The sequence below is a fragment of the Misgurnus anguillicaudatus genome, chromosome 4, assembly GCF_027580225.2.
Source record: "Misgurnus anguillicaudatus chromosome 4, ASM2758022v2, whole genome shotgun sequence".
NCBI lineage: Eukaryota > Metazoa > Chordata > Actinopteri > Cypriniformes > Cobitidae > Misgurnus > Misgurnus anguillicaudatus.
This window is the reverse complement of record NC_073340.2, coordinates 33,965,264-33,973,390: the sequence shown is the minus strand read 5'-3', so window position 1 is coordinate 33,973,390 and position 8,127 is coordinate 33,965,264.

Here is an 8,127-nt window from a genome sequence, read left to right as displayed (position 1 = left end):
GATAATGTATAGGCAGACAGTTGTTATCGCGAAATAAGCCCCTTCGGTGTGATACAAAACACTTTGCGTCGGGCATTCTGCCTGCCTATACATTATTCCTTACTTATAACATACAATGCATGACTGTAAACCGCTCCGAACACTGTTTTTATAGGTGCTATATAAAAGTTTTGTGTTCAATAAAGTGTGTGTTGTGATATTTTGGTGTCTGTATAATCACTGCATCCATCCTTATTTTTTATTCAGAGGTGAATGCCAGCACGCCTCTAACAGTAGGTGATGTTAATGAATTAATGGCGTAACCTGTCGGATGATACCGCGGTGAAATGTTTACAGGAAGAGTGCTGATGTACGATGACAGTAATTTGAATAAAAATGAATTCATCACCGTCGTCTCATTTGCGGGACATTTTAACATCTTTTGAGCGCAACTGGCACAGTGTGAATCCTGGCGTCTGTGTGGATGTTCACGCACACAGAGAGACGCATATGTTGTCATCATCGTCAACATAATAACTTACGAAAAACTTAACGTATAAAAGCAACAACGTGGAAATACACAGAAGGAGGGAGGGATTTATACATCCCTCCTCACTGATGTAGATAAAGGACAGATGTGGTGTCAACCTCACTTGTTTAATTAACCCAAGCCGGAGGTGCAGATTGAAATTCAGACACTACGCCGTATGAAAATGTATTTACACTTGGCAAATTAGCAAGTGGCCAACAATAAAAATGTGTGAGAGACGCAGATTTAGGAAAGAGCTTATCAAGCTAAATTTGCAGCTTTGTTTGTATGCGACTAGCAGATGTGAATTAACACTTCAGTTTGGGGTAAATATTCTGTGAATGTTTCGTGCGGCTAACGTAATGATCACAGATGTTTGACAAGATTTGTCATATATAAAAAAAATTTACATGACAAATTCGGACACAGTGTACTGTAGTGAGGTCCAAATGTTTGAGACTTTAAAAAGTTGGGTAAAACTTTCAACATTGAAATAATTCAAAATTTTAAGGCAACCATTTACCTTTTTAAGTTGAACCAACTTTTTTTAACAGCATATGATTTGTTTTCTACGGAACCCCTAAGGGGACATGGAACAAAAATTAAAGTTTAGTTTCGTGTGTGCACGTGAAACTATCGCGTGTGCAAGTGAATACATCGCATGTGCCCGCGAAAGTTTCATGTGAGCACGCAAAACTAAACTTAAAAAAAACTGCACATGAAGATTTCGCGTGAGCACATAAGTTTTACATGAGCACATGAATCTAAACTTTAGATTTTTTTACTCCAATGTCACCTTAGGGACTCGGTAGTTTTCACTTTAAACAGTTTTAGGATTTTGAGAAATGTAAAATAAAAAATGTATTTGTTAACTTCAAATGTGAGTAATTGTTTTTTAACACTGAGAATGCAAACTTTATTCTCAAATCATGTCATATTAGGTTTTGCAAAAACTTAAATAAAAAATAAAAAATGCTAAATAAAATAACTCATGTTTTTTACTCAATCACTCAAATAATAAAATGTTTTGTATTAAATGGTAAAAACAAATATCATTTTCACTTGTCTCAGACTTGTAAAATCCAATAAATAATATTGCAATAAATAAAAATGGTAATTTCAATAGATAAATTCATATTCATAGCATTTTAAACTGCTCTCACAGTTAACAGAAATTGTGTCCGGCTTAGTTAAAGTGGCATATTAGTTTGGGAAATTGCAAAACAGGCGAGCTGTATTGAAAATGGGACATGAATGCTACATGCATAATGGAAGGAGAGGATTTTTGTCATATGAAATTAGATGTAAGGTTGCATTCGGCAAATGGAAACAGAAAGCATATTGGATTCATTTGTTCCGACAAATTGGTAATTTGAAGAGAAAAAAATGAGATTGCATTTCAGGCTTTTAATCAGAGAGGCATTAGTTAATTTATCAAGCACTGTATAATTTGTCTTTGAGTGTTCTTGCATTTCTCGCAGTAATAGCGAATTCAGTCTGACTCTCTTGGGTCGTTCTCGGCTAATTAATGTGTGGCTGAATCCTATTGCATTATCACAATTGAACCTGCAGTACACAACACTGCAATAACAATGCAGAGGAAAACACGTGAATGCACACAGCAGCTAAAGTAATTCGAGGAAACTTCAAGAAAAAAAATTACCAAACTATTTCATAGCACACCTGTACTTTAAAACACTACGATTAAACGTCAGTATTTTAACCATTTCACTTCAATATAACATAACCTTATAATAAAATCTGGCACCAGCCTGCTCGCAGCTCAGAAACGATGCAATTAATCAGGACTTGAGAACCAACAGTTTGCATTTTCCATTCAAATAAAACAATTCGTACATTTCGAATTGATCACGACATCGATTAACCCGTCAGCCCCGGTTCAGTGGAGAATGTTAAAACGGTCTGAGGGTTTCCCTTCTACGGGAACCACGCGGATCTGATTGGATCGTTCAGCACCTCTCAGGAGGCTGATAAATATTCAAAGATCCAAACTGTTAAAGGAGCAACCAATAGATGGCAAGTAACACTACTACATACTCGGGGAAGGTGCATTTATCAAGAGCAGATGCAGAAGGTCACTGTCTGTACTGTAAATGCAAACCACAGATACATCTATACGCCATCCATACGTTCTGTGCTCATAAATTATAATGCAAGCCTTTAAAAAAAAACATTGCTGCAAAATTGCAACTCGAAGGTCAATTATTGACAATTTATCATGCATTCTCAAGCAATACTTTTTTAAAGTCCGTTATAACAGAATGGATGTCAGAATGAGGGCATTTTTAGCATACGATTAACTATTACATGAGCCTTCTTTTGCAAAGTAGCACAGCCTAATTGTGAAGTGTTAACTGCTCGTGCCAAGCAAACAAAGTGAGAGAGAGATATTAGATGAATGACCGTGGCACCATCTGTGGCCAGAAAGTGATGAGGCGAAACTTGGCGAGGACGTGATGGGTGTCAGTCCCTCGCTGTGTTTCTAAACGCAGCTTAACTGTTTTAGCTTCTCTCATTGCTGGTGTTTCTGGAGCCACTGTATGTTGTCTTTGTATGAAAGCAAAAATCAAGCACTAAAAATGCATTTTCTGAACAATCAATTTACATGGTATAGAGTATTTAAGTTAGTTATAGTTCATTGGAGATGTTAAAACAGTTCTTCATGTTGCATTATGAAGACTTGGGGTCAGATTTACTAACAATTTGTGGCAGCAAACCATCACCTGGTTTAAAAAATACTTTCAAATTTACTAAAGGCAGTGAAAAAATAGTGCTGAAAAGGCATGTTATTTTATTTCATTTAATGCTGGTGTTTGTAGAGGAGAGGCTGAAAAGCAAGATTTGTGATGACTCTGAAAGAAAAGAGCTTCAGAGATAGATGAAGTTAAAGTAAAAAAAAATAAAAATAAATCACATGCTCCTATAAATAATTATAAAATTAAATAAGGTCAATTTTCATTTAATGTTGACAAATGTAAATGGTTTCTACAGAACAATAGAATTAAACATAACTAAAGATTATCTGTGACATCAAAACCTTTTTGGATCCACTTGGGTGCTTTATTTTTAAGTGCGTTTGGTATCTTTACAAAAACCAAAATGCTTGAAATGATTTTATTGGCTGTTCACCACACTTCCATACGGTGTTTGAGCCCCAGTGTCTATCTGTCTGTCTTCAGCGAGTGAAAACAACAGGTGCTGTAGATCCAGCAGAAGATCGTCTCTGGTGAGAGTGGGCCGTGGAGGACTCATCTGGATGGGGGGAGATGATGATGACGATGATGATGAGAGTTGAAAATCTCTCGCCTTGCTTTGTAATTTTAATATGGTGAACTTCTCCCAAAACATTTTTACACCTTTGTTTTTTATTCCAGAGAGCACTTTTTTGCATGTTGTGTTGACTGCCCATAAATACATTTTAAACACTTGAAATATACACAAATGCATTGTAGAAAAAAATGATTTTCAAGAAAATATTTTCTTAGTTATTTTGTCTTGTTTTTAGTAAAAATATATAAAAATTCTTAAATTAAGATGCTTTTTCTTGATGAGCAAATAGCCCCAAGAAAATAAGTCTAGTTTTATACCAAAAATATAAAATGTAAGTGATTTTGTGTTTAAAACAAGCAAAAACATCTGCCAAACATTTTTAAACACTAAATTCAAGAAAAAAATCAAGAAAAATTTGCTTAACCCATTGGCAGATTTATTATAATTGTTTTTGCTTGTTTTATGCACAAAATCACTTAAATGTGACATTTTTGGCCTAAAAACTACACTGTAAAGAATACTTTGCTGCCATAAGATTTTTGTTAAATCAACTCAGATTTAAAAGTCATGTCAACAGAGATGAGTTGTCACAACTAAAAAAAAATGTAGTTGAGAAAAGTCAACTTAATTTTATAAGTAATAACAACTCACCTCTAGTCAAGATAAAGAATAGTAAGTTGAAATGACTTGTAAATCCGAGTTGAAATTTTAAGGCAGCAAAGTATTTTTTAAAGTGTTGACTTATTTTCTTGGGTCGTTTTGCTCATCAAGAAAAAGCATCTTAATTTAGGGATATTTAGATATTTTTACTGAAAACAAGACAAAAATACTAAGAATAAAAATAATGAAAATAATTTTTCGCACACTGTAAAAAAAACTTTGCTGCCTTAAAAGTTTTGTTAAATCAACTAAGATTTACAAGTCATGTCAACAAAGATGAGTTGTCATAACTTATAAAATATAGTTGAGAAAAGTCAACTTAATTTGATAAGTTATAACAACTCACCTGTAGTTATAACAACTCATCTCTAGTCAAGATAAATAATAGCAAGTTAAAAAATGACTTGTAAATCCGAGTTGTTTCAACAAAAAATTTTAAGGCAGCAAATTTTTTTTTTACAGTGCAGTGTAAATCATTCACAAATAGATTGAAAACCTTGATGTTACATTGATCTTGCTCAAGGTCAATGGGTCTCCTTTACTAAACATGCGTATGCACAAATTTGTTCGTAAAATGTGTGTATGGACATTTAATTTACAAATCATGATTCAACAAAAACTTTAACACGTCGGTGTATGAATGTGTGTGTGAATGGGTGAATGTGAGGCTAATTGTAAAGCGCTTTGAATGGCCATCGGTCTGTTAAAAGCGCTATATAAATGCAGTCCATTTACCATTTAATACGTTACATTCACGTGCGCAATAATCATGAACAAGGAAAATAACCCTATAATATATATATGTGTTATATATTTTATAAATTTATAAATTATTATTGTGTGCGTGTGATCTGAGTTGTTCTTACGTTTTTGCATAAATTTAAAATAAATTTTAGAATGAAAGTTTTTGTTGAATCATAATTTGTAAGTTAAAACATCCATACACATCAAATTTGTGCGCAAGCATGCTTATTGAATGAGACCCATTGTTTCCTTCAAGGTTGCGTTATTAATTTTGTATTATTTTTAGTAAGACATATCAATATATTGAAATGACAGAGAAAAGAACAATCACATGCACATTGCAATGGGTTGCAATCACTACATTTTAAATGACTTCAAAGTTAAATGTAGTTAAAGTTTTAGGTCAGTGCAGATAGCAGAGAGAGTTACATGTGAAAAGTGCATATTTGGAAGATCAGTAAAAATGTGACACATGTAGGTCATACAATTATTGGTTTTAAAATATATATTTATCTAGTTCAAATGTATTTTACAAACTAAAACCATCACCATATCACACCGAATAAGCATATTGAATATTGCAATAACTGGAAAGATCAGTGGTATGGCATACCACGTTTTTCGTCAATATTGTGCTGTCGTTTTTCATTTGCTTTAGTAGTCCATTTTAGGTTTTGTGGTACAATAAATTCATTTTTAAGTAACCAATGTAGTTTTATAATTAATATAAGGCCATAAAAGCATGTAAAAAAAGAAAACTCAAAAGTAAAAGAGGCCAAAATTTGAGAAAAAGGTTATTTACTTTACATGTGTCATACTCTTGGATCTACAGGTTCAGTGTGTATCTCGACCCATCATCTGATGATTTGAACGTGACCATCACAGCGGTGGGATTTCGGGGCCCTTCCTGTCCCTCCTCCACCTCCCTGATGAATATTCACGACTCTTGAGCCTTTTCACGGCAATAATAGACCAGCCTGCCTTTGGGGGAAAGACTTTGTGAGTAGCAGATTATTTCAACCTGCCCATAACAGAGCCTTGGTCTTTCTTAAGCTTCCAAAGGACGAAATCTTACTTGCAAAACTCGCACTGCCGCCCGGGCATGCATGGGCCCCGAAGCAGCGACGCAGACAGAGGCGGCTCACGGCTTACAGGTGGCCCCCGTGTTTAGAGGTGGCACAACCAAACCCCTACGGCCCTTCGTCATCACCATCATCCTCAATTCCCAAATTGTCCCGGAAAGGAGGGACGAGCTGGATGCGTCTCGGGCTGTTTTGTCCAAACTGGCGGCGCAGATGGGATAATGACTTTTACAAACAGCATTCTGATGAGAGGAGGGGAAAAGGAACGGTATGTAAAATGCACAAAGACTTCAACGAGCACATCGGGCTCTGCATCTGGAACAAACTAAAAAGATGTTTAATAATTTAGAAGCAAGCAGGCAGGCCTGCTGCAGCTGTTGTGTGCAGACGAGCATGAAAAGCAGAAATGTAGCAGCTGGCTCGTGCCTCTCCCCTGGTTTCGGTGTGGTGAGAAGATGGCAGATTTGGGATTAGCCAATCCCTGATACTTCTGCCCATCTGCCACCAAGACCCCTGTGCTGACTCGCTCCTGCGAAAGAGAGAGAGACACTCATAAACAAAATTATAAAATTAAATTATATATTCTGGACACTGATTGGTCAATGCATGCTAAATAAATACTGTTAACAGCTATGACCCAAAATTTAGCCATGATTTTATTCACCTGTGCCGTTTACCTGTGCCCATCAAAAACACACAAACCTCTCAGAAATCAAATTCACATATTCATGCTTGAACACACGTATTCCTTAAAACGCCCGGATCAGCCCCTTCACCCCGTGTGTGTTTTGTTGACATGTGGTCGCGGCCGGGGCACTATCATACTGTCGCTCCAGGGCATGTTTTGCACTCCACACATTTTCACGAATACAAAATGTCGCTGGCCACAAACAATTCTCAGGCCTAATTGGTCGAATTAACCAAGTCTTGTCTCTCGCCGCCATACTGATTAGCAAAGCTCAGCTGGGACGGATGGAGGGGGGAGTTTGTGGGATTTGTGATGATGGGTATAGGAAGGAGGGGGCAGGTGAAGTTGCGTTTGCCTATGAAAGCCATGTGATCCTGGGTAAAGTCCCAGCTGGACCCCAGCCTCAGAGTGCCAGGAGGACCACGGTCAGATGTGGAGGGGGATTTGTTGCACTTTGTGACCCCCCTCACAATGCCTCTGTTGTTTTGTATTCAACACATCTCACAGATGAAGCCAATCGGCACACAGAAAAAATATAGTTTAAACACTACTGTTCAAAAATTTGGGTACACACCACAAGATATTCAATATATTGTAGATATTATAAATATTCAACATGTTCAACGATACCCAATCAGAAAGCGAGCAGATAAAAGATAAAACCATAACAACTACATGGTGCAGCATGTACAGTCCAAAGTGAGATGGACATCAGAGATGTAAAAAAAACACTCCATTGTATTATTAACATTTCTTTATGCCTATTGTTTGCCATGTTTGTTTACTGTGAAGTCAAGTTTGGAAGCATTGCGAGATATTCACAAGATTTCCTGTTCTCAGCTGAGATTCACATTGTTTGTGAAGTTAATCTGATGGTGTGCGGTGTGCTGTCATGACCACATAGCGCCAGTCTACACACTATAGGAACAAACGTGTTAAATCATCAATTAATTTTCATCATGTTTGTGGTTTCTTACATTTTGAAAATCTTTAGGTTCACTCGAGTAAAAAAATTTCTACGCAAATTGTAGTTCACTAAAGAAACGCTCCAACTTGTTTACCAGAAGATCATTCAGGTTTACAAATAGGTTCAAAAGAACCAAATCACTTCAATTATTTGTTCTTGAAATCATCGCTCAAACACGATAAATAAT